We start from the raw sequence: 26,132 nt of genomic DNA, 5'->3' as shown, positions 1-26,132 counted from the left end.
CAACAAAACGACGATTCACGTTGGTGTGTAGAATATATGAGTCTGGCGATATACCATCTGACTTTCGGAAAAGCATCATCCACACAATTCCGAAGACGGCAAGAGTTGACAGGTGCGAGAATTATCGCACAATCAGCTTAACAGCTCATGCATCGAAGCTGCTTACAACAATAATATACAGAAGAATGGAAATAAAATTGAGAATGCGCTAGGTGACGATCAGTTTGGCTTTAGGAAAAGTAAAGGGACGAGAGAGGCAATTCTGACGTTACGGCTAATAATGGAAGCAAGGCTAAAGAAAAATCAGGACACTTTCATAGGATTTGTCGACCTGGAAAAAGCGTTCGACAATACAAAATGGTGCAAGCTGTTCGAGATTCTGAAAAAAGTGGGGGTAAGCTATAGGGAGAGACGGGTCATATACAATATGTACAAGAACCAAGAGGGAATAATAAGAGTGGATGATCAAGAACGAAGTGCTCGTATTAAGAAGGGTGTAAGACAAGGCTGTAGCCTTTCGCCCATACTCTTCAATCTGTACATCGAGGAAGAAATGATGGAAATAAAAGAAAGGTTCAAGAGTGGAATTAAAATACAAGGTGAAAGGATATCAAGGATATGATTCGCTGATGACATTGCTATCCTGAGTGAAAGTGAAGAAGAATTAAATGATCTGCTGAACGGAATGAACAGTCTAATGAGTACACACTATGGTTTGAGAGTAAATCGGAGAAAGACAACGGTAATGAGAAGTAGTAGAAATGAGAACAGCGAGAAACTTAACATCAGGATTGATGGTCACGAAGTCAATGAAGTTAAGGAATTCTGCTACCTAGGCAGTAAAATAACCAATGACGGATGGAGCAAGGAGGACATCAAAAGCAGACTCGCTATGGCAAAAAAGGCATTTCTGGCCAAGAGAAGTCTAATAATGTCAAATACCGGCCTTAATTTGAGGAAGAAATTTCTGAGGATGTACGTCTAGAGTACAGCATTGTATGGTAGTGAAACATGGACTGTGGGAAAACCGGAACAGAAGAGAATCGAAGCATTTGAGATGTGGTGCTATAGAAGAATGTTGAAAATTAGGTGGACTGATAAGGTAAGGAATGAGGAGGTGCTATACAGAATCGGAGGGGAAAGGAATATGTGGAAAACACTGATAAGGAGAAGGGACCGGATGATAGGACATCTGCTAAGACGTGAGGGAATGACTTCCATGGTACTAGAGGGAGCTGTAGAGGGCAAAAACTGTAGAGGAAGACAGAGATTGGAATACGTCAAGCAAATAATAGAGGACATTGAGGACGTAGGTTGCAAGTGCTACTCTGAGATGAAGAGGTTAGCACAGGAAAGGAATTCGTGGCGGGCCGTATCAAACCAGTCAGTAGACTGATGACAAAAAAAAAAGAAGAGGAGTAAGTAGTATGGCCACTGAGGGTTTAACAGAAGTGAGAGAGAAATTTTTTTACTGTGTGTCATCCAGTACTGACAATAACACTGCAGCCACTGCAGGATTAGAGAATATGACAGGATGAATGTTATATTGTGTTCCAGTACTGACAACTCACAGGTTTGTGACTAGTACCGATCAGCGGTTATGGTATAAATTTTCACACAGAAGGAACATGGAGTAAGATTGAAGAGACAGCCATCTTCAAATGCAATATATATTTGTAGGAATGAATACGAAATTAAATTAAGGCTTTTTTAATGCTATGTATTGAGTAGAAGGAAAAATACATTTAAAAGATTTAGTAAACATTTTTGATCCTGTCTCATACTGCATAATGCATTTAAATACATGTACACTTATTTGTTATTTTTGTTATGGATTGTGAACCCATGAAGTCAACATCACAGATGAGATCTTCTTCATTTGGGTTCACTATTAGTTTCGGCTGGCAAGCTAGCTATCTCCAGATCATAAGACATTCTCGATTAGTGCTGGTGAAGCCGTCCGTAATGACACCAACAATAAACAAGAATGTTTTATGACCTGAAGCTGTCTAAATTGTTGGCCAAAATTACATATTTGTAGGAATGAATATGAAATCAAATTAAGGCTTTTGTAATCCAAGAAGAAAAATGATCTTCAAAACACTTAATCGTGTCTCATACTGCATAGTCCAATTAAATACCCATACAATTATTTTTTTATTTATGTGGGGGTTGAGAACCCGTGAAGTCAAGATGACACATGAAATCTTCTTCGTTTGCATTCATTGCTAGTTTCTGCTGACAAGTTAGATATCTTCAGATCATAAGACACTCTTGATTAATGTTGGTGAAGCCATAATGACGCCAACACGTATCAAGAGTATTTTATGATCTGAAGGTGGCTAAATTGTTAGCCGAAACTAGTAATGGATCCAAATGAAGAAGACTTCACGTGCGATCTTGATGTCATCGGTTTCCAACCCCTAACTTAAAAAAAATTACGACAGATCGCGTGTCTTTTGGTTCACAATGTCAACAAAGTTGATAAGTAAAGTTATTATTAACGCGTGGGATAGTCTAAGCTGACTTGTCACGGTCCGCGCGGATCCCCCCGTCGGTGGTTCGAGACCTCCCTCCGGCGTGGGTGCGTGTGTTGTCCTTAGCGGAGGTTAGTTTAAGTTTGATTAAGTAGAGTGTGAGCTTAGGGACCGACGACGTCAGAAGTTCGATCCCGTAAGTGCTTTCCACAAATTTACAATTTGAACTTACCATTGTTACTGAATTACGCATCTGCTCACACAGATAACACAAAAACACCTTGTCAGGCAATTGCAGTGTCAAAACTGTGGGTTCGTCGAGGATGACAGCAATCTCAAACACAGAAAAGTTGATACGAAGTATTCCGAAAGGTGCCGATTTTTAACGATGAGTACCTGGGGGCCAGCGGGAAATCTGTCGTGTCCTTACTGTAGCTAAAATACATGGGTCTCGTAACATGCAAAATTATACAGCGTGTTACAAAAACGTACGGTCAAACTTTCAGGAAACATTCCTCACACACAAATAAAGAAAAGATGTTATGTGGACATGTGTCCGGAAACGCTTAATTTCCAAGTTAGAGCTCATTTTAGTTTCGTCAGTATGTACTGTAGTTCCTCGATTCACTGCCAGTTGCCCCAATTGAAGGAAGGTAATGTTGACCTCGGTGCTTGTGTTGACATGCGACTCATTGCTCTACAGTACTAGTATCAAGCACATCAGTACGTAGCATCGACAGGTTAGTGTTCATCACGAACGTGGTTTTGCAGTCAGTGCAATGTTTACAAATGCGGAGTTGGCAGATGCCCATTTGATGTACGGATTAGCACGGGGCAACAGCCGTGGCGCGGTACGTTTGTATCGAGATTTCCAGAACGTAGGTCTCCCGACAGGAAGACGTTCGAAGCAATTGATCGCCGTCTTAGGGAGCACGGAACATTCTAGCCTATGACTCGCGACTGGGGAAGACCTAGAACGACGAGGACACCTGCAATGGACGAGTCAGTTCTTCGTGCAGTTGACGATAACCCTAATGTCAGCGTCAGAGAAGTTGCTACTGTACAAGGTAACGTTGACCACGTCATTGTATGGAGAGTGCTACGGGAGAACCAGTTGTTTCCGTACCGTGTACAGCGTGTGCAGGCACTATCAGCAGCTGATTGGCCTCCACGGGTACACTTCTGCGAATGGCTCATCCGACAATGTGTCAATCCTCATTTCAGTGCAAATGTTCTCTTTACGGATGAGGCTTCATTCCAACGTGATCAAATTGTAAATTTTCACAAACGACATGTGTGGGCTGACGAGAATCCGCACATTGTGCAATCACGTCATCAACACAGATTTTCTGTGAACGTTTGGGCAGGCATTGTTGGTGATGTCTCGATTGGGCCCCATGTTCTTCCCCCTACGCTCAATGGAGCACGTTATCATGATTTCATACGACCTGTACTGCTAGAACATGTGCCTTTACAAGTACGACACAACATGTGGTTCATGCACGATGGAGCTCCTGCACATTTCAGTCGAAGTGTTCGTACGCTTCTCAACAACAGATTCGGTGACCGATGGATTGGTAGAGGCGGACCAATTCCGTGGCCTCCACGCTCTCCTGACCTCAACCCTCTCGACTTTCATTTATGGCAGCATTTGAAAGCTCTTGTCTACGCAACCCCAGTACCAAATGTAGAGACTCTGCGTGCTCGTATTGTGGACGGCTGTGATACAATACGCCATTCTCCACGGCTGCGTCAGCGCATCAGGGATTCCGTGCGACGGAGGGAGGATGCATGTATCCTCGATAACGGAGGACATTTTGAGCATTTCCTGTAACAAAGTGTTTGAAGTCACGCTGGTACGTTCTGTTGCTGTGTGTTTCCATTCCATGATTAATGTGATTTGAAGAGAAGTAATAAAATGAGCTCTAACATGGAAAGTAAGCGTTTCCGGACACATGTCCATATAACATATTTTCTTTCTTTGAGTGTGAGGAATGCTTCCTGAAAGTTTGGCCGTACCTTTTTGTTACACCCTGTATAGGTTAACAATTAATAATAAGATGGGTGCCGGCCGGTGTGGCCGTGCGGTATTAGGCGCTTCAGTCTGGAACCGCGTGACCGCTACGGTCGCAGGTTCGAATCCTGCCTCGGGCATGGATGTGTGTGATGTCCTTAGGTTAGTTAGGTTTACGTAGTTCTAAGTTCTAGGGGACTGATGACCTCAGATATTAAGTCCCATAGTGCTCAGAGCCATTTGAATAAGATCGGTACATATTCGGCCCGAGAAGCTGCTCCACTAAGTCAGTACTGGCTCTTCTTCCAAATAAGTTTGGCTACCACTGCTGTCGAGGGATGGCAAGGCCTGCCTCCAATAATAATCAGCTTCAGGTGGCTGTAAGCTTAGGGTGACCAGACGTCCGGATTAATCCTGACATGTCCTCCTTTTTTGTTTTTTGTCCGAGGTCCGGGCGGATTTTTAGTGTCCGGCTTTTTCGCAAAGTTGAGCGTAATACAGTTACATTTACAATTCGTCCTGTTCTACTGCTCTTTTCTTAAATACTCGGCACAGGCCGGCCGGTGTGGCCGAGCGGTTCTAGGTGCTTCAGTCTGGAACCGCGCGACTGCTACAGTCGCAGGTTCCAATCCTGTCTCGGGCATGGATGTGTGTGATGAACTTAGGTTAGTTAGGTTTAAGTAGTTCTAAGTTCTAGGGGACTGATGACCTCAGATGTTAAGTCCCATAGTGCTCAGATGCATTTGAACCATTTTTATTGACACAGCCTTCATGATAAACAAGCACGAAAGCGGTTTTAGTAGGTGGCGACAGGATCGTCGATGTTATCATTGATCGAACTATAGGCGAATGCAGATGTCGATTATTTAAAATTTTCGTTCCGTATCCTCGCTTTGTATTGGCGTGGCTACCTGTAGTGCACGTGTGATTTGTGAGTGTAATTTTTAACCGAGTGAGTTACGTAAAATATTTGGCTACGCCTGTACGAAAGTGTACATTTTCTGATGTCCTTTCCTGCAAATATCCGGCTTTCAAGAAAGGGAGAAATAAATTTGAAGCGGAATGTAAGATATGTGGAGGCTGGAACATACGTCTCAGTGGCCAATAAAGGTAAGAAATAGCCCGACAGAGTGTCATGGTTTTATTTCATTGTTTCATAGTCATTCAGTATATTTGTATTCGGAAGGTTAAAGTGCGGTTTACATGCCGTCAGCTGCTGCTTGAATTGTAGATGTTGGTAGCGATGCGTCGAATGAAGGGAGGTGAATGCCCTTACGTTTTTCGCTTTGTAAACAATTCCGTGTTGTTGACATAACAAAACAATTGACGCCACACTGTCACCACAATCAATGTCTTTAATTTCTTTATATTGCTCAGTTAACCACCACCTGACCATTAGTAACAATTGACAACTAGTTTTAATTCCCGGCAGAAACACGCAATCCTATTGGAGACCTGAGCGCTATAAAACGAAATGCATGTTGCTTTGTCACTGAAATGTTAAATTTCTTCCAGAGGTGGCCAAGATATTGAACATCATATTGCCACTCTGAAGCATAAAAAAATAATAAACTCATTTATTAAAAGTTATCGTATCTTTGGTGGGGAATACTGCAGGTGAGGATACCACCCGTCAGCTTTGGACAAGTAACATGGAAGTAGCCAATCAGTAGTGGCGTTTAGGCAGCCTTATTTGTTAAATCTTAAAACTACGCGTAAATATAAAAACAACTGATGCCAAACTGTCACCACAGTCAATGTTTTTAATCTAAAATAAAAAGATATTGCTCTGGGGATCACCAGCTGATCACGAGTAACAATTAACTACTATACATACGAAGACAGTAACTTGTTCTCGAAAGAACAGTTACTATTGATGACTGTGCAGCTTTTCCGTGGAATAAATGATGACTAATTGAAAACCTCAGCTCCCGACAGGTGTTGTTGATATACTTCGATGTGGACAGCTGAAAAATGTGTGCTCCTACCGGGAACTCCAGCTTACATGGCAGACGCTCTATCCATCTGAGCCACCGAGGAAACAGATGAATAGCGCGACTGCAGGGATTTATCCCTTGCACGCTTCCCGTGAGACTCACATTCCCAACTGTCCACAATTCTACATATGTATTGTACCTTTTTATAGACATTTGCCCAACCACTCATTACTCGCGCACACTTTGGCGATTCCCGTAAGAGTTTGGGCAACCTGTGCGCATTCACACAGATGAAGGTCAATGGCTGGGTAGCCTTTAACTATATATACGAAGACAGTAACTTGTTCTCGAAAGAACAGTTACTGTTGATGACCGTGTAGCTTTTCCCTGGGATAAATGATGACTAACTGAAAACCTCAGCTGCGCACAGGTTGCCCAAACACTTACGGGAATCGCCAAAGCGTGCGCCAGTAATGAGTGGATGGGCAAATGTCTGTAAGGTACATTACATATGTAGAATTGTGAACAGTTGGGAATGTGAGTCTCACGGAAAGCGTGCAAGGGATAAGTCCCTGCAGTCGCGCTGTTCATCTGTATCCTCGGTGGCTGAGATGGATATAGCGTCTGCGATGTAAGCAGGAGGTCATGGGTTTGAGTCCCGGTCGGGGCACACATTTCCAGCTGTCCACATCGAAGTATATCAACAACACCTGCCGCGCGCGATTAGCCGCGCGGTCTAAAGGCGCTGCAGTCATGTGCGGCTGGTCCCGGCGGAGGTTCGAGTCCTGCCTCGGGCATGGGTGTGTGTGTTTGTCCTTAGGATAATTTAGGTTAAGTAGTGTGTAAGCTTAGGGACTGATGACCTTAGCAGTTAAGTCCCATAACATTTCACACACACACACAACAACACCTGTCGGCAGCTGAGGTTTTCAGTTAGTCATCAATGAACTACTAGTTTTACCGGTAATTTCCGGCAGTCACGTGACTTGTCCACACGTGACGGGTGGTATCTTCATCTGCAGTTCACATGTGTGATGTGTCCTCTTTCTTTTCCTTTGTCCTCCTTTTTGAAGCTGCTTGTCCTCCTTTTTAAACAACTGCATCTGGTCACCCTATGTACAGCTGTAAGCAGCAGTAGTTATGCCAAGACGAAGAGTCTTGCCCAGGATGGACTAGCGCAGAGAGCTGTGTCAAACCAGTATTTGGGACTGAAGACCGCAACAACAGCATGTAGCTGTGTGACGAGCGTCTAGCAATCTTACAATTGAGTCTGCACGCGGGAGAGCGGCCAGGCAGGTGACGTCAGAGAGGGAATTATCAGACCGACCAATGGCCTCCAAGCGTCCGCAGCAGCCAATCAGAGTGCGCTGAGCGGTTAGGCTCACTAGCCAGCCAGTGTGTCGAGGGAGCAGAGACCAGCGGACATGGCGGGGCTACGGACTGTGCTGCTTCTCGCGCTGCTCTTCGTCGCTTCGTGCCACCTCTTCTCAGCAGGTAAACACCGCCACTGCAGTCGTGAATCACCTATCACGCACAACAAACTTTTTATTTCTTGTACTTATTACATCGAACCAGGGAGTTACACATGCAATAGGGCTGGCGCTTATCGCTGAAATAACCGGTATTCAGTTATATCGGTTTTTTCAACTCCAGTTTAACTGGACTGTTAAAACCGCTCAAAATAACCGGTTTCTGAAATGATTTTCGGTTCTTTAGTCTTATTATTTCCTAACGTAGTAAATTTAGAAATCAAACAGTTTGAAGAATTCATACTCGCTCATTTTTAAGACACACCGAATCAAAATAAAACTTCCTGGCAGATTAAAACTGCGTGCCGGATCGAGACTCAAACTCGGGACATTTTCCTTTCGCGGGCAAAGGTCCCGAGTTCGAGTCTCGGTCCGGCACATAGTTTTAATCTGCCAGGAAGTTTCATATCAGCGCACACTCCGCTGCAGAGTGAAAATCTCATTCTAGACTCAAAATATTCAATTAAACAGGTTAATAAAAGAAGACTTAGTCGATCCACCACTCGCTGCTTTTCTCGAAAACTGATACGTGATTGAATACTGCAATACAAAAAAAATCACCAGTGTTCTCTTATTGGTTCTTATTTTTTCCAAACTCTCCTCAAAAATCATGTTGTAATCGCGGACCATTGGGCATTACCAGTAGTCAGTGGTAAAGGATGAAAACGGAGAGTGAAGAATTCTATTTTTCGTGTTAATTTGTCCGTTTTCAAGGGCTACAAGGAGACAAAGGTTTGTTAATTAGACACATGCAGCAGATCGGCTGTTTTCTATTTTTATTGTAAGTATGAGTGAATTGTTACGTTACGGGTTTTCTCCTCATATCATTGTCACAAGTTTCTTGTGGCTTCTTCCATTTTTAATCTTTTAAATCAAATGGAGCATTGTACTTGACTCACGCTGCACTTCCTAAAGACTTCCAGCCTGGGTATGGTTGGCATTCTGTAAAACAATTGATGCCTGACGACGGAGAAACTACCATACAGACTATATGCGGAAAGTCTCGCACATTGCACGTACACACGTGCCATCCAACAAGCCACGCCACATTGTAACAGCAATGCCGTGCCAATTCTTGCTCGTTTTTGCTGGCGTTGCCGGCCGGAGTGGCCGAGCGGTTCTAGGCGCTTCAGTCCGGAACCACGCGGCTGCTACGGTCGCAGGTTCGAATCCTGCCTCGGGCATGGATGTGTGTGATGTCCTTAGGTTAGTTAGGTTTAAGCTGTTCTATGTCTCGTGGTCCGATGACCTCAGATGTTAAGTCCCATAGTGCTCAGAGTCATTTGCATTTGCCATTGCAACGAAATTTTGAACCAGAGAATCATAAATAAGCATCTGAGGGCAAGACACATAAATTTCGCTACTAATTAGGATACAACTTGTATACAAACTATACGCTTGGCCACCTCTGACTGCCCTTTCTGCTTGAATAAAACCTTCACGTGCTTCACTTCGGCCTTAAACTAACGGTTTATTTGTTACTGTATTTATTAGATGATTTGCACTACACCCATTTGTAGTCTTTCTACTTATAATTTTTAAATGAGTTCCTTTGACTCATAGCGGCATTTTTGTGCTACATACATAAAGAAATGCATAAATATTACATGAAAATCATTTGTTTTGCTTACCATCATGTATTCCCTGAGGCATCCCAAACTGACAGTGCTCCTTCAAAAACAATAGTAGCTGCTGAGATAAAGCTGCACTGAATTAGAGGACTTGATAATATACGCCAGCAGCTGGAAATCTAAACCCTAGCAGTGCCAACGTATTTTCAGTAAAGTGTATTTCCAAAGAACCATGAGGGTACTTTGTGAGCACCGCAAAATGTTTTAAAAAAATATAAATTTCCGTTAATTATTTTTGACTGTCACTTGGAACATACTTTTTAAAGACATGTTGAAGTGTAAGTAGGGTATGCAACCTGAAAGTGTCGAACATGCCACTCATTGTGCAAAGTCACATCTTCTACAAAGGGGGGAGACATTGTGATCACCTCACGTAGGCTTAATTTTTTTAGGTTAAAATAACTACAGAATCCGGCAGGAGAACTCGTTCAAAACAATAAAAGCTGACTATAAAAATGCTGATAAGTGGCCTACGTAATACATATCGATATGGTATGGAATCCATTGTCATCAAACGCATTTCGGGTGTAGCCCATCATCAGGTGACATTGTGACAAATAATAAAGACAAGTGCAAATAATGATATCATACAAGGCAGCGCAATCAAAGAAATGACATTATATGAACCTCAAATGAAATTAATTGTGTACAACCTAAATACACGCCATTTAAGATCATTACAAGCATTGACAGGGACGTTGAATAACTTCAGTACAAAAGTCTAGCAAAACATTTGTCGTTGTGTACAAAGAGTAGACCTAACAGCAGCTGATTACAGTTGTAATGTTGAGGTACCGCTAATGGAGCCATAATGTAAACCCTTATCGCTAGCGGATAGCACTTCTGATGCATGTTAAAAAAGGGAATATTAATACAAAAGAGCAAAAGTTCAGCCAGCACTTGTGTGCACAAACGTCAGTTGTAAAAAGCAGTATTCTATTAACAACAACGTCATACAGAACCAAATTATGTGATTTGCTCGTGATTGCAGTAGAGGGTGTCACATCTGATGCAAAATTAATTGAAATAATTATTTTTAAATAAGGCAAATATAATTAAAATTATTTCAAATTTACCATCACAGTTATGTAAGAAAGTCAACAATAAAGTACAACACAACAATTCAGATTTCGTAGAACAAATGTATTACTACCTGCCAGCTTTAGATTTACAGTAAAACTTCTGAAAGACCGTTCACTAATAAACTTATATGTCGACATTAAAATTCCATAAATATAGTGAAACCTAAACGAAATAATCTGGATGGGTTTTCATTGCTTTTTCCTATTCGCAAGAAAATCATTGAAAAACTCAAAGAACCACCTACTAATGCTTGATATTTGCTCATTTTTTATAAATTCTCACTCTAACTGATTACCCATATACATTTTAATTTTTTCAAAAATATCCAATATTATGCACTTATTACTAAAATGCAAACTGGACAGCTCATATTCAGTATTTTTAAGCTGATAGTTCTCCTTTAAATGAAATTGCAGCGCTCTCCGATTACTTACATATCCATGTTCATGAAATCTAATTTGAAACTCCCTTCCAGTTTGCTAGATGTAATATACCCACATGAACCGCAGAAAATTTTATAGATACCAGTAATACAGAATTTATTAGGTGGTGGTTCTGAGTTGTGTCGCAGCAATTTACCCAGTTTATTATTCGTTTGATATCCCACTGCATTATTATATTTGCGGAAGACATCTGCTATCCTATCTCACATGGACTCATAGTATGACAACGAAACATACTTTTCCGCCTCCTTGTTAACCACTTCATTCTTTTCTAATCTGTCAAATATCTTTCATTCAATTCTCCTGACTGCCGCCGCTGTGACGCCGTTAGATATTCCGACTTGAAGCACCACGTCAGTTTCCTCCTCAATCATATCTTTTGAGCAGCCTAACTCAGCTAGCCGATAAAACCTTCAAGTAAAATAAACATACTTTTGAGTTGGTAGGTGACATGACTCTTGCGATGTAATCAAAATCGTAGCAATTGGCTTACGATATGTTTCAATTTTAACAGTATGTCCTGTTCTGGTGATTTGTAAGTCCACAAAATTTTATTGAATCCATTACTTCGATTTCATGAGTTAATTCTATATTTCTATGTAAAGAATTGGAAATATTCGTTAGGTCCTGAACGTCATTTTCATCACCTGACAAGATTATGAAAACGTGGTCGACGTTTCTGCTTTACACTGTAATCTATTCTCATGCTGTGGCGCATGTATCAAACAATTTGCTCTCTAGAAAATTTATAAAAATTTTTGAAAGGATTCCTGAGAGACTTGAACCCATTACAAGACTATTTTTTGCTGACAAATTTTCTTATTAGGGGTAAAGTTATTAAAAGATAAGGATATATCAAGTGACTCCATTAACTCAGCAGCATATATGTAGGGTCTATTTTTCCAAACAATGAAATTATAATTGTTGTAGTTGGGATTCACAGTCATACAAAACTGTTTGGACATCATCTTTACGCCAGTGACTGTTATAGATTTTTATTATGCGATTGCAGTTTCGGCCATAGGCCATTATCAGCACTTGATAATGGCCTAAGGCCGAAATTACAATATTGTAATAAAAACCTATAACAGTCACTGGCGTAAAGATGTTGTCATTCAAAAACAATGAAATTGTTATAAATAACCTCTGTTTCATAAATTGGCACATTCGTATAAAGATTCTTAACATCGAAGGATGCAAGACGTTCATTTTCAGGCAAGACTGTATTTTGTAAAACTGTGCTATCTCAGAGCTATTTTTGACACTGAACAGTTTTTGGAAGGTACAAAACTCTTTAATTTTTGCTTGACAAAAGATATTTACAAGCGCTATCTACAGGACGAATATAATGGTTTTCTTTACGGAGCTTCGTGCTCGTAAAAGTGGCATTGTTAGATCATCAGTGACTTTTTCTTCCTCCATTTAGTATCTGGAAGCATAGTAGAATTGTTAATAGCATTCCTGACAACATTATCAAAAGGCGCAAGTGACTATTTACCTGTACTATTTCATTGTCTTCAAAATATATTTCTGTTTTAAAAATGTATAGGCATCGTTAACGAGAACAACTGGGGAACTCTAGTCAGCCTTCGTAGCGACATCTTATTTTTTACCAGTTTTTACTTTAATTTCTGTACCGTGTTACACAGGCACTTCAAAGGTCCATTTTTATTACGAGAAAGTGCAAGCGAATTATATGTTTTTCAAAAAATGTTCAAATGTGTGTGAAATCTTATGGGACTTAACTGCTAAGGTCATCAGTCCATAAGCTTACACACTACTTAACCTAAATTATCCTAAGGACAAACAAACACACTCACCCATGCCCGAGGGAGGACTCGAACCTCCGCCAGGATATATGTTTTTATTGATATATTCGCCTGTACAGATTTAGACAACTTTAGCACCTTGCAGCCACTTTTAATCTATGAAATAATTTCTTTAAGTAACTCATAAATAAAGTTTCGTGGCAAGTTAAAGTTTATGATGTGTTGGCAAATGTGCCAACACCTTGTAGATAGAGGAAGCCGAAATGCACACTATCTAACACAGACGGGCGTGAATTCTGGAACAGGATAAGTATTGAATGCTAATAAGAAAAGTATGCAGCTCCTCGAATACTTAACTTTTATTTATCCTTGTTGTGAATACAACGTTCTTGATGAGACATTTCATACGATCACTATCAAACTATGTAAGGCTAATGGCGCCTTGCTAGGTCGTAGCCATGGACTTAGCTGAAGGCTATTCTGTCTCTCGGCAAATGAGAGAAAGGCTTCGTCAGTGTAGTCGCTAGCAAAGTCGTCGTACAACTGGGGCGAGTGCTATTCCGTATCTCGAGACCTGCCTTGTGGTGGCGCTCGGTCTGCGATCACACAGTGGCGACACGCGGGTCCGACATGTACTAAATGGACTGCGGCCGATTTAAGCTACCACCTAGCAAGTGTGGTGTCTGGCGGTGACACCACAGTTTAAGCCTCTGTTAAGCACTCATAAATCTTCGTGTGAGAGTGTGGTACCGGTCAAATTAACAAATTTTGCTTCGAATTCGTGTTTAATTACTTGGTCTGTTGCAGATGTACAGCGCCCGACACGGTTCACGATCAGTTTTTGCAACTTCCGCGAAGGCCTCTGTTGAACAGTACTACACTCCTAACACACGTATTCGTAGATTAATGTAGCCCCATCATACTTAACTGCTTTGGAGTGAGTAACGCACAAACACGAGCGTGGAAAATATTTGCAAAATTGTTAGTTAAAAGTTTAGATTTGTGTATTACTCTGGTTTCAGTTTTTATCCAAGTCACATCAGACCTAGCTATAATACAATATGCACAACATGAATCACTTTACATCTTAATTTTAGCGTACTACCATCCACAAAACTATATGAATAACCTGAATTGCGTTTCGCCTGATTTGCATGCAACCCGCACAACGTAACTGTCTTGCGGGTCCTCTAATATCATTGCAGTACAGTCGTTTGACTTTCCAAAATTGCTACCTCAAGACATCACAAGGATTAAAGCAATCAGTCCAGATGCAAATTCTAGGAAACGCATCATTAGAAATCAGACAGTCCTTAACACATGTAAACTCAATTTTGTTACAGTGACATTTCAAAATGGTTCAAATGGCTCTGAGCACTATGGGACTTAACATCTATGGTCATCAGTCCCCTAGAACGTAGAACTACTTAAACCTAACCAACCTAAGGACATCACACAACACCCAGCCATCACGAGGCAGAGAAAATCCCTGACCCCGCCGGGAATCGAACCCGGGAACCCGGGCATGGGAAGTGAGAACGCTACCGCACGACCACGAGATGCGGGCTACAGTGACATTTCAAAGTCACTACCACACTTATTAGAAATTGAATCACATATATCATTACAGCAATCTTTCGGCAAAGTTAAACATTTTTACGAACAAGATATTTTGAGATAATGTCTCGACTAGTAAAGTTCTCTGCTAATTCGAAGTATTTTTGCACTTTTAATGGTTTTCCCCCCATTTGTGAAAAGTCGTTCCTGATATGAGTGGTTTGTCATAAAGTGATTGTTGAGCTAACCAGTTAAAAGCAGTGTGACTAACGGCATCAAGCGCTCTCTAGAAACCACAAAATTGACATAGTGCCAGCACTAATTTCTCTGTACTCATGATTGAACAAGTATTAGTCCCAACGACATGACGTCCTTTTTTGTTCTGGATCTGGATTGCAACCAATCGGCTTTAGCCACTGTAACTAAGGAAAACTTTCGTGCTGAACGAGACTCGCTGACTGCCACTTTCGTCATCGGTGAGCAGGCATAAAGAGTCGCGAAATATCGAAGTTTCCACCAGTAACAGTTGGCAAATGTAAACTTGAAATGTAGTACTCTGGCTGGAATACTGTCGAGACTCCCATCTCCCTGTTAACTAACCACGAATAACGTTTCATATAATTTCAAGTAGTAAAGTCTGCACGTGTTTAAGATGAAGTTTTGTGACACAGACTCGAACCCAGCAAGCAATCAGATTGTTAACGAAGTAAAATCAGATGTTAGACATCGAATTTTTTCACCAGCAGCGAGATATTCGAATTTGAAATGAGGATATAATTTTTTTCCTGACCGAGGATCGTGCCCAGTACCTACCGCCGTCTTTTTCTACCCAGGAATTGTTTGCACACCAGTAGTGAGGTGCGAGCATGGTTGACGGGAAATAACGGCACCTTTCGTTGTTGCTGACAAGACATGAAGAGACATTAAAAATGAAAATTATTTATCACCAGTAGTTCGGTGTGTATATACTAGGGCTTGAAATGAAACCATGAATAGTTTTGTTCTGGACCAGGATTCGAACCCACATACAGTATGTGATCAAAAATATCCGGACACTTGCTGAAAATGACTTAAAAGTTCGTGGTGCCTACCTTCGGTAACCCTTAGCCGTGATAACAAATTCCACTCTCGCAGGGATACGTTCAGTGAGGTGCTGGAAGGTTTCTTGCGAAATGGCAGCCCATTCTTCACGGAGTGCTGCACTGAGGAGAGGTATCGAAGGCCTGACACGAAGTCGGCGTTCCAAAACATCCCAAAAGTGTTCCATAAGATTCAGGTTCTAGCATTTGTAGACTTAGAGAAAGCTTTTGACAATGTTGACTGGAATACTCTCTTTCAAATTCTGAAGGTGGTTGTTGTTGTTGTGGTCTTCAGTCCTGAGACTGGTTTGATGCAGCTCTCCGTGCTACTTTATCCTGTGCAAGCTTCTTCATCTCCCAGTACCTACTGCAACCTACATCCTTCTGAATCTGCTTGGTGTATTCATCTCTTGGTCTCCCTCTACGATTTTTACCCTCCACGCTGCCCTCCAATTCTGAAGGTGGCAGGGATAAAATACAGGGAGCGAAAGGCTATTTACAATTTGTACAGAAACCAGATGGCAGTTATAAGAGTGCGGTAGCGTTCTCGCTTCCCAGCCCGGGTTCCCGGGTTCGATTCCCGGCGGGGTCAGGGATTTTCTCTGCCTCGTGATGGCTGGGTGTTGTGTGCTGTCCTTAGGTTAGTTAGGTTTAAGTAGTTCTAAGTTCTAGGGGACTGATGACCATAGATGTTAAGTCCCATAGTGCTCAGAGCCATTTGAACCATTTTAGTTATAAGAGTTGAGGGGCATGAAAGGGAAGCAGTGGTTGGGAAGGGAGTGAGACAGGGTTGTAGCCTATCCCCGATGTTATTCAATCTGTATATTGATCAAGCAGTGAAGGAAACAAAAGAAAAATTCGGAGTAGGTATTAAAATTCATGGTGAAGAAATAAAAACTTTGAGGTTCGCCGATGACATTGTAATTCTGCCAGAGACAGCAAAGGACTTGGAAAAGCAGTTGAACGGAATAGACAGTGTCATGAAAGAAGGGTATAAGATGAACATCAACAAAAGCAAAACGAGGATAATGGAATGTAGTCGAATTAAGTCGGGTGATGCTGAGGGAATTAGATTAGGAAATGAGACACTTAAAGTAGTAAAGGAGTTTTGCTATTTGGGCAGCGAAATAATTGATGATGGTCGAAGTAGAGAGGATATAAAATGTAGACTGGCAATGGCAAGGAAAGCTTTTCTGAAGAAGAGAAATTTGTTAACATCGAGAATCGATTTAAGTGTCAGGAAGTCGTTTCTGAAAGTATTTGTATGGAGTGTAGCCGTGTATGGAAGTGAAACGTGGACGATAACCAGTTTGGACAAGAGGAGAATAGAAGCTTTCGAAATGTGGTGCTACAGAAGAATGCTGAAGATTAGATGGGTAGATCACATAATTAATGAGGAGGTATTGAATAGAAGTGGGGAGAAGAGGAGCTTGTGGCACAACTTGACTAGAAGAAGGGATCGGTTGGTAGGACATGTTCTGAGACATCGAGGGATCACCAATTTAGTATTGGAGGGCAGCGTGGAGGGTAAAATCGTAGAGGGAGACCAAGAGATGAATACGCTAAACAGATTCAGAAGGATGTACGTTGCAGTAGGTACTGGGAGATGAAGAAGCTTGCACAGGATAGATTAGCATGGAGAGCTGCATCAAACCAGTCTCAGGACTGAAGACCACAGCAACAACAACAAGGTTCAGTCAGGACTCTGTACAGCACAGTCCATTACAGGGTTGTTATTGTCATGTAACCACCCCGCCATCGGCCGTGGATTATGAACAGGTGCTCGATCGTGTTGAAAGATGCAATCGCCATCCCCAAATTGCTCTTCAACAATGGTAGGCAAGAAGGCGGTTAAAACATCAATGCAGGCCTGCTCTGTGATAGTGCCACGCGAAACAAGAATGGGTGCAAGTCCCCTCGATGAAAAACACGACCACGCCATAACACCACCGCCTTCATATTTTACTGTTGGCACTACTCACGCTGGTAGATGACGGTCACTGGGCATTCGCCATACCCACACCCTGCCATCGGATCACCACATTTTGTACCGTGATTCGTCACTCCACACAACGTTTTTCCACTGTTCAGTCGACCAACGTTTACGCTGCTTGCACCAGGCGAGGCATCGTTTGGCATTTACCGATGTGAAGTGTGGCGTATGAGCAGCCGCTCGACCATGAAATCCAAGTTTTCTAACCTCCCGCCTGTCATAGTACTTGCAGTGGTTCATGACGCCGTTTGGAATTCCTGTGAGATGGTCTGGATAGGTTTCTGCCTATTACACACTACGACCCTCTTCAACTGTCGGTGGTCTCTGTCAGTCAACAGACGAGGTCGGCCTCTACAATTTTGTGCTGTACGTGTCCCTTCACGTTTTCACTTCACTATCACATCGGAAACAGTCGACCTAGGAATGTTTAAGAGTGTGGAAATCATGCGTATGACAGAAGTGACACCCAATCTCCTGACCACGTTCGAAGCCCGTGAGTTCCGTGGGGTGCCCCATTCTGATCTCTCACGATCTCTAATGACTACTGAGGTCGCTGATATGGAGTAACTGGCAGTAGGTGGCGGCATAATGCACCTAATATGAAAAACTAGGTTTCTGGGGGTGTCCGGATACTTTTGATCATAAAGTGTATGTGCCTTTCGACGAGACCTAAGGTAGTTTGCAACCTTGGGGAAAACAATGAAATGGTCGAACTATATCGCTCCGTGTCGGTCAGACACCACAAATGAGGAGATTCGAATTCGAATCGCAGTCCAGCGTCAAATTTCGCAACGACTCAAGTTCAAATAAAATAGAGACCTGTGAGCTTCTAACAACCCTACCACAACAAAGGTAAAAATTTAATAATGATTGTAGTGTTGCTCTCGCTGCTAAATACTGCATTATCGAGTAAAAACAAAGTTATTATGTGGCAGGTGTCATTAGAGCACAGTTAATAAAGTTATTTCTTGTAATAATGAATAAACTAGGCACTCTTTTCGTGTTTGCCACGCTGGTCTCGTTGTAAATTCATGGCTCAATCGTCGAAAATCTAGGTGGTGATGATTCCAAGCTCGGATGCAAAGAGGCCTAGGTTTTATTCTGCTATATTCCAAAGTTTTATAGATGTGTTTCACAAACCACTCTTGAAGATTAAACCTTTCAAAGTTAGCACAATGTAAAAAAATAATCAGCACTCCGAATTTAAGTTTAAGAACTCTTTTTTATTGCTTTTGTTGCAATATCACGTAACACACAAAACATCACTTCACAATACAAAACATACTTGAAAACATCTTCCTCACTGTTAAAGTTCACATTTTATAAGCTGACTACAATATGCGTCTTTCGAACATTACGACCAAGACTTGACTTTTCCAAGGTCGGACTCTCTAACTACTTACGCGCCCAAAAATCAGAGTTACAAGTACGACAAAGATCATTGTGACAAAAGAAAGAATACATATAAGAATAAAATCATTGCAATATAAACATATCGATGTATCAAAAATGAAATCAAATCTGAATGTTGTCTCAGAAATATGTTAACTACTTTAAAGAAACACAGTAGAATATTGCTGGTATCGAGAGGTTCAGGTGAGGTGCCGTAATGGTTGCGTAATTCAAGTACCATTACAACCTGAAATGACCACTGGCCCATTAAATACAATAAAGTTTCTGGTGTAAGGAGCTCACTGGCGACAGAGTTTCTGTTCGCTGCAACATGTGCCTCTGCTATGGCCCAACCTAAACCAGCTGTCCCTCACATGGTGGCGAAGCGATATGATGTTTATAATGCGGGTCCTGAACGAAGGTGCAACTAGACGTTACTAGACGTGAAGGAGATCTCTTCGGTTGTGTTTAAAATACATGACAGAAGTTGGAATCGAAACCATACCCCGCAACAAAAAAACTATGACGGCATGCGAGACAACTGAAACCCACACTGGCTAGATTCATGATTGTGTCGTAACGTATGATGCGCATAACTTACAAAATTATACACGCTAAAAAAAATTCAGTTCTCTATTAACTGGTTATGTCATCAGGCTTCTGACACGGAAATTATGATAGTCTCGTGTTAGCAGGATGTAAAGAAGCTTTTCACCATCCTAGGCTCGGTTCGAAGCCATTACGAAATTTTCACTATTTGAAGAAATTTCTTGCATCGAGGAATACCATTGCAGAGTATGAAGCTACCAAATATTTCGGTTAATAGTGTCGTTGTCGCTATTAACTTCTTCGTTCTACTGCTGCCACACGCGTGCTTAATGGTTCTTGTTCATTTTTAGAAGCAGTTGCCCAGAAACAGGTAAGTACAGGGTGCGGCGCGGGAGCTTCCTTATTTGAAACGCGCGGCACACAGCGGCCGTTTCTCATTGTTGAGTGGGTTTCAGTGTCAACCTAAACTTTTTTTTAAGGTTAGTTTAGTAGCGATCATGCAGTGGGCAAGAGAGGAGAGCGCATTCGCCGTTGCGGCCTACTTTTCGAGTGGACGTCCGGTCATCAGAGCTCAGCGCGCATTCAGGAAACAGAATGAGATTTTCACTCTGCAGCGGAGTGTGCGCTGATAATGAAACTTCCTGGCAGATTCGCAGGAGAGCTTCTGCAAAGTTTGGAAGGTCGGAGACGAGGTACTGGCGGTATTGAAGCTGTGAGGGCGGGGCGTGCGTCGTGCTTGGGTAGCTCAGTTGGTAGAGCACTTGCCCGCAAAAGGTAAACGTCCCGAGTTCGAGTCTCGGTCCGGGACACAGTTTTAATCTGCCAGGAAGTTTCATATCAGCGCACACTCCGCTGCAGACTGAAAATCTCATTCTGGAAACATCCCCCAGGCTGTGGCTAAGCCATGTCTGCGCAATATCCTTTATTTCAGGAGTGCTAGTTCTGCAAGGTTCGCAGGAGAGCTTCTGTAAAGTTTAGAAGGTAGGAGACAAGGTACTGGCGGAAGTAAAGCTGTGAGGACGGGGCGTGAGTCGTGCTTGGGTAGCTCAGATGGTAGAGCACTTGCCCGCAAAAGGTAAAGGTCCCGAGTTCGAGTCTCGGTCCGGGACACAGTTTTAATCTGCCAGGAAGTTTCATATCAGCGCACACTCCGCTGCAGACTGAAAATCTCATTCTGGAAACATTCCCCAGGCTGTGGCTAAGCCATGTCTACGCAATATCCTTTATTTCAGGAGTGCTAGTTCTGCAAGGTTCGCAGGAGAGCTTCTGTAAAGTTTAGAAGGTAGGAGACAAGGTACTGGCATAAGTAAAGCTGTGAGGACGGGGCGTGAGTCGTGCTTGGGTAGCTCAGTTGGTAGAGCACTTGCCCGCGAAAGGCAAAGGTCCCGAGTTCGAGTCTCGGTCGGGCACACAGTTTTAATCTGCCAGGAAGTTTCATATCAGCGCAGACTCCGCTGCGGACTGAAAATCTCATTCTGGAAACATCCCCCAGGCTGTGGCTAAGCCATGTCTGCGCAATATCCTTTATTTCAGGAGTGCTAGTTCTGCAAGGTTCGCAGGAGAGCTTCTGTAAAGTTTAGAAGGTAGGAGACAAGGTACTGGCATAAGTAAAGCTGTGAGGACGGGGCGTGAGTCGTGCTTGGGTACCTCAGTTGTTAGAGCATTTGGCCGCGAAAGGCAAAGGTCCCGAGTTCGAGTCTCGGGCAGTCACACAGTTTTAATCTGACAGGAAGTTTCAGAACGATAAGCGTTGTGTTCAGGTGACTGAACAGTTTTTTCTTCCATAACTGGAAGAAATCGATGTGGGTGATGTCTGGTACCAATAAGATGGCGCCACATCTCGCACGGCACGAACACCTTGGTGTATAGCAGTCGTCTGCAGACCCCGGCTGAGCTTCGGAACTACACTCGTGTTGCCATTCCCAATATCGACAGAGACATGTTGCAAAAAGTGGACCGAAACTTGCGATTTACACTCTCCAAAGGGATTGAGCAGAACGGAGGCCACCTTCAAGATATCATTTCCAAAACGTAGATGTTACTCTTTGTAAAAGAAAAACCATTAAACTGATGTCTCTAGTACTGCCTTATTTACGATTTTTTTAAATAAGGAAGTTCCCCCGCCGCACCCTGTATTTAGTGCACAGCAAATACACTCCTGGAAATTGAAATAAGAACACCGTGAATTCATTGTCCCAGGAAGGGGAAACTTTATTGACACATTCCTGGGGTCAGATACATCACATGATCACACTGACAGAACCACAGGCACATAGACACAGGCAACAGAGCATGCACAATGTGGGCACTAGCACAGTGTATATCCACCTTTCGCAGCAATGCAGGCTGCTATTCTCCCATGGAGACGATTGTAGAGATGCTGGATGTAGTCCTGTGGAACGGCTTGCCATGCCATTTCCACCTGGCGCCTCAGTTGGACCAGCGTTCGTGCTGGACGTGCAGACCGCGTGAGACGACGCTTCATCCAGTCCCAAACATGCTCAATGGGGGAGAGATCCGGAGATCTTGCTGGCCATGGTAGTTGACTTACACCTTCTAGAGCACGTTCGGTGGCACGGGATACATGCGGACGTGCATTGTCCTGTTGGAACAGCAAGTTCCCCTGCCGGTCTAGGAATGGTAGAACGATGGGTTCGATGACGGTTTGGATGTACCGTGCACTATTCAGTGTCCCCTCGACGATCACCAGTGGTGTACGGCCAGTGTAGGAGATCGCTCCCCACACCATGATGCCGGGTGTTGGCCCTGTGTGCCTCGGTCGTATGCAGTCCTGATTGTGGCGCTCACCTGCACGGCGCCAAACACGCATACGACCATCATTGGCACCAAGGCAGAAGCGACTCTCATCGCTGAAGACGACACGTCTCCATTCGTCCCTCCATTCACGCCTGTCGCGACACCACTGGAGGCGAGCTGCACGATGTTGGGGCGTGAGCGGAAGACGGCCTAACGGTGTGCGGGACCGTAGCCCAGCTTCATGGAGACGGTTGCGAATGGTCCTCGCCGATACCCCAGGAGCAACAGTATCCCTAATTTGCTGGGAAGTGGCGGTGCGGTCCCCCACGGCACTGCGTAGGATCCTACGGTCTTGGCGTGCATCCGTGCGTCGCTGCGGTCCGGTCCCAGGTCGACGGGCACGTGCACCTTCCGCCGACCACTGGCGACAACATCGATGTACTGTGGAGACCTCACGCCCCACGTGTTGACCAATTCGGCGGTACGTCCACCCGGCCTCCCGCATGCCCACTATACGCCTTCGCTCAAAGTCCGTCAACTGCACATACGGTTCACGTCCACGCTGTCGCGGCATGCTACCAGTGTTAAAGACTGCGATGGAGCTCCGTATGCCACGGCAAACTGGCTGACACTGACGGCGGCGGTGCACAAATGCTGCGCAGCTAGCGCCATTCGACGGCCAACACCGCGGTTCCTGGTGTGTCCGCTGTGCCGTGCGTGTGATCATTGCTTGTACAGCCCTCTCGCAGTGTCCGGAGCAAGTATGGTGGGTCTGACACACCGGTGTCAATGTGTTCTTTTTTCCATTTCCAGGAGTGTAGTTGCAGCGTTCTGCGGCAGGTGGATCGTAACATGTAGCTATTTACACTACTCTCCATTAAAATTGCTACAGCGAAAGGAAATGCAGATGATAAACGGGCATTCATTGGGCAACTATATTATACTAGAACTGACATATGATTACATTTTCACGCAATTTGGGTCCACAGATCCTCAAAAATCAGTACCCAGAACAACCACCTCTGGTCGTAATAATGGCCTTGATACGCCTGGGCATTGAGTCAAACAGAGCTTGGATGGCGTGTACAGGTACAGCTGCCCATGCAGCTTCAACACGATACCACAGTTCATCAAGAGTAGTGACTGTCGTATTGTGAAGAGCCAGTTGGTCGGCCACCATTGGCCAGACGTTTTCAATTGGTGGGAGATCTGGAAGATGTGCTGGCCAGGGCAGCAGTCGAACATTTTCTGTATCCAGAAAGGCCCGTACAGGACCTGCAACATGCGGTCGGGCATTATCTTGCTGAAATGTAGGGTTTCGCAGGGATCGAATGAAGGGTAGAGCCACGGGTCGTAACATATATGAAATGTAACGTCCACTGTTCAAAGTGCCGTCAATGCGAACAAGAGGTGACCGACACGTGTAACCGATGGCACCCTATACACTCGCGCCAGATGATACGCCAGTATGGCGATGACGAATACACGCTTCCAATGTGCGTTCACCGCGATGTCGCCAAACACGGATGCGGCCATTATGATGCTGTAAACAGAACCTGGATTCATCCGAAAAAATGACGTATTGCCATCGCGCACCCAGGTTCATCGTCGAGTACACCATCGCAGGCGCTCCTGTCTGTGATGCAGCGTCAAGGGTAACCGCAGCCACGGTCTGTGAGCAGATAGTCCATGCTGCTGCAAACGTCGTCGAACTGTTCGTGCAGATGGTTGTTGTCTTGCAAACGTCCCCATCTGTTGACTCAGGGATCGAGACGTGGCTGCACGATCCGTTACAGCCGTGCGGATAAGATGCCTGTCATCTCGACTACTAGTGATACGAGGCCGTCGGGATCCAGCACGGGTTTCCGTATTACCCTCCTGAACCCACCGATAACATACTCTAACAGTCATTGGATATCGACCAACGCGAGCAGCAATGTCTCGATACGATAAACCGCAATCGCGATAGGCTACAATCCGACCTTTATCAAAGTCGGAAACTCGATGGTACGCATTTCTCCTCCTTACACGAGGCATCACAACAACGTTTCACCAGGCAACGCCGGTGAACTGCTTTTTGTGTATGAGAAATCGGTAGGCAACTTTCCTCGTGTCAGCAAGTTGTAGGTGTCTCGACCAGCGCCAACCTTCTGTGAATGCTCTGAAAAGCTAATCATTTGCATATCACAGCATCTTCTTCCTGTCGGTTAATTCCGCGTCTGTAGCACGTCATCTTCGTGGTGTAGAAATTTTAATGGCTAGTAGTGTAGTTCCTTCCATGTCTAGGAAATTCTTTTCAAGTTGATATCGGATATCTCCAATTATTCGTAGATTACGATAAAAGTAAACTAACTGATGAAGACGTTACTTCATAACAGAAACTGCGTTGCATTACTTATTTTACTTGCGCTTAGCAACGACGTTCGTAAAATGCTAAAACTGGCGGTAAAGACCGCTTTGAAAGCCAGAGGATATTAAAGTTATCTGTTATACGGCATAGTCATTCCCTCTAGACGACTTTGTCGACGTCACTTTCTTCAAGTGGCACAAGGAAGAAAATATTGCACAAGATCAACTGTTTTCGTTGCAACAAACTCAGTTTATGTGGTCCAAGGTCACATTTTCACGGAATTGCTCTAACTGTTGTATCCACTTCAACAATGTAGAAAAGTATTCCACCGTTGCAAAACTGACGTCTGACTCAGAGGTTTTCCACTTAGTCACGAACCAGAAATTCTATCTCTGTGGAACATCAGTTTCAGTAAATTGATGGAGCGAAGACTGTTTACCACTACTCTTTCCCACCAGAAAATACGCAGTACTTATTTGACTCTATAATTATACTCAAACAGTAATTCCGTGTGCAAGTAATGCATACGACTCGCAGAATTTAATAGTGCCGTGTTATCCAGTTCTGAATATTCCTGACCTAAACTGTCTCCGCATCATTTCAGGTTACAGCTACTACTACTACAACGTCACAATGCCAACTAGGGGTGGCAAACAATAACTTAAGTGATCATGTTGTTGTTGTTGTGGTCTTCAGTCCTGAGGCTGGTTTGATGCAGCTCTCCATGCTACTCTATCCTGTGCAAGCTTCTTCATCTCCCAGTACCTACTACAACCTACATCCTTCTGAATCTGTTTAGCGTATTCATCTCTTGGTCTCCCTCTACGATTTTACCCTCCACGCTGCCCTCCAATACTAAATTGGTGATCCCTCGATGTCTCAGAACATGTCCTACCAACCGATCCCTTCTTCTAGTCAAGTTGTGCCACAAACTCCTCTTCTCCCCAATCCGGTTCAGTACCTCCTCATTAGTTATGTGATCTACCCACCTTATCTTCAGCATTCTTCTGTAGCACCACATTTCGAAAGCTTCTATTCTCCTCTTGTCCAAACTGATTATCGTCCATGTTTCACTTCCATACATGGCTACACACCATACAAATACTTTCAGAAATGACTTCCTGACACTTAAATCTATACTCGATGCTAACAAATTTCTTTTCTTCAGAAACGATTTCCTTGCCATTGCCAATCTACATTTTATATCCTCTCTACTTCGACCATCATCAGTTATTTTGCTCCCCAAATAGCAAAACTCCTTTACTACTTTAAGTGTCTCATTTCCTAATCTAATCCCCTCAGCATCACCCGATTTAATTTGACTACATTACATTATCCTTGTTTTGCTTTTGTTGATGTTCATCTTATATCCTCCTTTCAAGACACTGTCCATTCCGTTCAACTGCTCTTCCAAGTCCTTTGCTGTCTCTGACAGAATTACAATGTCATCGGCGAACCTCAAAGTTTTTATTTCTTCTCCATGAATTTTAATACCTACTCCGAAATTTCTTTTGTTTCCTTTACTGCTTGCTCAATATACAGATTGAATAACATCGGGGAGAGGCTACAACC

The 26,132-nt window shown here is 43.4% G+C and overlaps 1 long non-coding RNA gene across 1 annotated transcript in view; it reads left to right on the top strand.

Annotated features, from left to right (window-relative positions):
* The first annotated feature begins 7,790 nt into the window (after positions 1 to 7,790).
* Positions 7,791 to 26,132, top strand: part of LOC124720415 — a 66,560-nt gene continuing 48,218 nt past the window's right edge. The window contains exon 1 of the long non-coding RNA XR_007006152.1: positions 7,791 to 7,922. This is a non-coding gene — a long non-coding RNA (uncharacterized LOC124720415). The remainder of the gene's footprint in view (positions 7,923 to 26,132) is intronic.

The sequence above is a fragment of the Schistocerca piceifrons genome, chromosome 11 (genome assembly GCF_021461385.2).
Source record: "Schistocerca piceifrons isolate TAMUIC-IGC-003096 chromosome 11, iqSchPice1.1, whole genome shotgun sequence".
Lineage (NCBI taxonomy): Eukaryota > Metazoa > Arthropoda > Insecta > Orthoptera > Acrididae > Schistocerca > Schistocerca piceifrons.
This window is presented reverse-complemented; position numbering and strand designations above follow the sequence as displayed.